Source organism: Maylandia zebra, linkage group LG19 (genome assembly GCF_041146795.1).
Source record: "Maylandia zebra isolate NMK-2024a linkage group LG19, Mzebra_GT3a, whole genome shotgun sequence".
NCBI classification, from domain to species: Eukaryota; Metazoa; Chordata; class Actinopteri; order Cichliformes; family Cichlidae; genus Maylandia; species Maylandia zebra.
Genome location: NC_135185.1, coordinates 16,949,088 through 16,954,490, shown reverse-complemented (window position 1 = coordinate 16,954,490; position 5,403 = coordinate 16,949,088).

Here is a 5,403-nt window from a genome sequence, read left to right as displayed (position 1 = left end):
CATGGAGACACATGTCAGTCAAGAAAAACCCACTGGGGAAAGAAAAAGGAGCTCTTTAGGTTTTAATGTGTTCTTAATGAAACGAATAATATCCTCAGTTGGTACTTACACACCTTGTTTGTGATTGGTCAAACGGAAATGTGGAACTGCAAGAGGGAGGGGAGGCGGTGGTGGCGGGTGATCTTCCTGGGGTCGACTCCTCCGGTGCGTCCATTCCTTCCGGCTCGATGGAAGCTTAATGTGAGTGTGGAAAAGTGGAAAATTTAATTAGGCTGCCAAGGGGGTTTTGTCTCACTTGGCATCCCCCCCCCCACCCCCTTCCTCCCACGACCACTACTGCCACCCCCACATCTTCCTTCCCTCATGTTTTGCTCTGATCACATTTGCTGTAACGGCACTATTTCTTATTCTTTTACCCATAATACTTCAGAATATGATTTTCTTGGCACCTTGTTCTTCACTTATGATTCCCCCGCCACCTCCTTTTTTTCTGCCATGGCTGGATTCATCTGTTATGCACTCCTTGAGCAAAGATTTTCTGTTAGGCCCCTCCAACCCCACCCCGAAAATCCCTGTCCTGCAAATATACAACCTGGCCCCAGTGCATTAGTTAGGTTTTGGTAATTTCACTAAACTTTACTCAACAGTCATGTTAGAAAATGTAAAGTGCTCAAAACTGGTGCTAACAAGTCTAAAACCAAGTGACTCACAATTGAAAGCTACCTTTCTCAGCACTGGATTGTGTGTAAATCCTTTTAAAGCTCCTGGGTTGTGTCAGACCAGACATTTACTAAGTTGGGTTGCAACATTAAAACTTAATAAATGTGTAATTTGTTAAGATTTATGTAAGGACGCATATAAAATCAGTGATGTTTAGCTCACAAGAAGCTGATGCATTTATTCTCTCCATGAAGTACCTAAACGTTTCACATACCATTTTAGGCCTACTGGGCATGTGCAGCTACATCATTATCAATCCTGTGGAGAACATACACGATGGAGACTCACAACAACTTCTTGTTGGCTCCAGTTTTGGCTAAGTAATATAATAAGTTTGCAGATCCAAAACACTAGGAAAAGTGTATTTGTTGTATTTTAGGCATTTACTTCCTAAAATGTGTCTATTTCATGTGTCAATAAAAATGTTTTTTTATTGCCCGGTAAAGCGATTTTCTCTTATGGAAGCCATTTAAGTAACATTAACTTGATAAACCATTTTTTTCTACAGGTCTTTTTGGAAGTGGGAATGTTCAAATAGCAACAAAAATGCCCATTTAGAAGCTGAAGGGGTGGTAGAGGCTTAATCCACCCAATCCAACTGTGTCTCACAAATTTGAGTTTTTTCCTTGGACCTGACTTTTTTTGGTGTTACTGTGTTTTGCTTTAGTTCTAGGCACCAAATGCAATTACTAGTTATAAAAGAGTTACAAAAAGATCATGGTTTAGGTTAAAATAAAGAGTGTATTTGGCAAAAGATATGTCAAATACAGTAGCTTAATGCAGATTTTACACAATCTTTACATGTGACCTACATCTATCACAATGATCGTAACAGGCTACTAAGCCTTAAAGAAGGTAGAAGAATGGGCCTTCTGGCTTTGTGCATGTGACTGATAACAGTTGATAATGGCCATTTAAAGGGCTGATAATATCTGGATCTGGTGTTGGTTGTAGCACAACTTCAAACTATTCCACCAAATACAGCTTAAAAAACACTAACAAAAAACATTCAGTGGATATTTTGGGCTTATGACGGTAGGGTGAAGCTGAGGTATTGAACAGTCACGCCTACTGCCCAGCCCAAACACAATTTTTTTGATAAAGTTGTATAGATATCTACATACGGTTAAACTGGTGATAACAGATTTTATGTGCTGAAAGGATGTACTATTCTTCTATGGTCAAATGTTTCCCCGTCAGGAAACAGTTGAAGCTCAGGTCATTCAAAATGAGTCCTCTGTGGACTTGCTTGTTTGATGTTTTTCAAAGAAGTCTCTTGCCTGGAACTTGTTTTCTTAATATGGTTGACATTTGTGATATTACAGCTCTTAGTGAAAGCACGAATTGTTCCTATGGGTCTTTGTACCATCTTACAAGGTAAGCTTGTAAGAGCTCAAAAAGACACCAACATTTAAAAAAAGCAGAAAAGTCGTACATTTAACAAGCTGGAAGCATAAAATGTTGGTATTTACAAGCATCTGAACCCTATCTTCAACAAAGTATTACAGCTTTGGTTGGCCACTCATGAGGAACATATTCCAGAAATCCTGTTAACATACAGCACAGTGTACAGGGTATTTAAGCATTTTCAGCTAGCAACTGTGCACCAGATGGCCGAGCAAGTGTGTCGAAACAGCTAACAAAGTTATGACCAATCCCAACTGATCACCCTGTCTGAGCCATCTATTAATTTCCCAATGTTTCTCCACCACTGAAATATTTAGCTTTACTTCTAAGGAAATCTGTGGTAATACCCAGGAGTTAGTGGGAGTGACCTTTATGTGATAAATTCTTCAGTAAGAACTACCGTAATTGTCGGGCTATAAGCCGCTACTTTTTGCACAAGCTTTGAACCCTGCGGCTTTTAGTCAGGTGCGGCTTTTCTATGGATTGTCCATGATTTTTGTCATATCGTAAGACGATTTGTTTTGTTTGTTCCGCTGTTGTACGGCACTACGTTGCCTGGCGGAAGGATCGGGGTTCAAGAGTGGTATGTTGGTCACATGTCCATCCGCCAGGCAACATAGTGCCGTACAAGTAGCGCGAAAAACAAACTTCAAAGTAGCGCTACGCGTTCAGCGGGAGTCGTGGATGACGAGCGGCGATAAACTTGCGAAAAGCAAGTTGTGCTCAACTCTACCGGTGGATTCTGACAGCGTGGAAAAGTGTGCAAACATCCACGATCACCAACGGATTTCGAAGGGCTGGACTGCTGCATGATGAAGAGGAGGACACCGCCACGGCCCTTCAGAGGGTGTTCGACTCCGACAATGACAATGAGGATTATCTTTGGTTTTGAAAGTGACAACGAAGGAAAGAAGCTGAGAGTGGATGACGAAGCCATCCTGAGCCTGTTCGTTTCCGACACTGGAGAAGAGGACTTTGGTGGTTTTAGTGCGCAGGAAGATGGTGGTGAATGACTGACTTTTCTTCTTGTTAAAGCCGTGTCACTGCACCTGAGCCTAAAAGGTAGTCCGAATCTATTTTTCTGGTGTGCTGTAGGTTACTGTTATGTACTACATTTGTTACTCATTTATGAAGCACAGCACATGTGCAAATATGTACCCATAACTTGTTTTTCAAAATATTAATAAAAGGGGTGTGTCTCCAAACAGCCATCTCTTTCCTGACAATTCGCTTTGTGCATATTCTCTTACATATGATAAGTCAATATTGAAACACCTGCGGCTTTTAGTCAGGTGCGGCTAATGTATGTACAAAACTTGAGGTTACTCTATTCCGTAACCCCTGTTCTCTGATAACATGAGTGAGGTGTCTCACTATGGGGAACGCTCTCTCAGCGTTGTCCTCAGAAGCCTCTATATCATTACTCCAGCCAGTATTGGCTGGCAGTCGTGACGCTTGCGTCAGGGAGGGGCCACCCTCCTCCCTATAAAAGGGTGTGACGCAGCGTCACCCGCCATTCAAGATAAGCTCACCTCTTCCTCGCTTCGTGCAAGGAGGGTGATCTGGTGAGACACCTCACTCATGTTATCAGAGAACAGGGGTTACGGAATAGAGTAACCTCAAGTTCTCTTTCAAACATTCGTTTCGGTGTCTCACTATGGGGATATGCAGACTCCCGTATTGCCAGATAAGCCCATCTGAACGACTGACTGCCAATTTAGGAGGTCTCGTGGGGACCCACACTTAACACAGTGTGGGCTAGAGACGGTGCAGTGACATCCAACCTGTAAAACCTTGCAAAGGTCAAAGGTGAAGCCCAGCTCGCAGCTGCACATATCTCTTCTATAGAGACACCCCTAAAAAGGGCCCAAGAGGTTGCCATCCCTCTGGCAGAATGAGCACGAAGCCCCTCCGGGGGGGGCAGACCCGTGCTGGAATAAGCCAATTGGATCGCCTCAACAATCCAGTGGGAAATGCGTTGTTTGCTAACGGGCTTGCCAAGATGTGGTTTAGCCCAGGAAACAAACAGCTGATCCGACCTCCTGAAAACCTTCGTTCTCTCCATATAGGTACATAAAGCCCTGACTGGACAGAGAGCATGTAGGCGCTCCTGTTCAGGGGAGGAGAAAGGAGGAGGGCAAAAAGCTTCCAGCTCCAATGGGGTGCATTGAAGATAAGGGTTTTTGGGCACAAAGGCCGGATTTGGCCTGAGTGTGACTCTAGAGTTATCCCGTGTGAAGCGGGTGCACTCTTTGTGTATTGACAGCGCATGAATATCACTGACACGCTTCGCAGATGCGAGGGCCAGGAGCAATGCAGTCTTCAAAGACAGGATTTTTATTTCCACCTGGTTTAGTGGTTCAAATGGTGGCTGTGAAACTGCCCCCAGCACCAGGGATAAATCCCACGTGGGAACGAGAGGTTTAGACACTGGGTGGAGCCGTCGTGCCCCTTTCATGAAACGGCAGACTAGCGGGTGATGGCTCACCGGGCCATCCACGAAGCCCACATGGCAGGCTGAAATGGCTGCTAGATATACTTTAATTGTGGAAAAGGCCTTTCCTTTATCTAACAGTTCTTGGAGAAAGGAGAGAATTGTTGTCACAGAGCACTGAAAGGAGAGAGTGTGAGACTTTCCACACCATTCCTCAAATACCCTCCACTTGTTCTCATACAATGATCTTGTGGAGGGGGCTCTAGCACTCTGAATAGTGGCTATAACACCCTGGGGGAGTCCTGCCATACTCAGATTCAACCTCTCACGGGCCAAGCCCACAGGGCGAGGCGCTCGGGGTGAGGGTGAAAAATCTCCCCCCTGGCTTGGGAGACTAGGTCTCGTCGGAGAGGGAGAGGCCAAGGTTCGCTCCACAAGAGTGGCATGATCTCCGCTAACCAATGGGACCTCATCCACCTTGGGGCGATCAGTATCATTGTTAGCCCTCTCTCTCTCACTCTGGTTAGAGTGGGAGAAATTAAGGCCAGTGGAGGGAACGCATAAAGCAGAGCATGTGGCCAGTTGTGAGCTAATGCGTCTACCCCTAGCGGAGCCTCCTGGTCCCTCAGGGAGAAATACAGTGGACACTGAGCGTTCTCCCTCGAGGCAAACAGATCGACCTGTGGCTGGCCAAAGCGGGTCCAGATTTGGGTCACCACATGTGGGTGCAGGGTCCAGTCCCCGTACTGCGGGTTTCCCCTGGACATTAAGTCTGCTCCCAAGTTCAGGGCTCCTGGAATGTGAGTGGCTCTCAGTGACAACAGATTGATGCTGCTCCACAT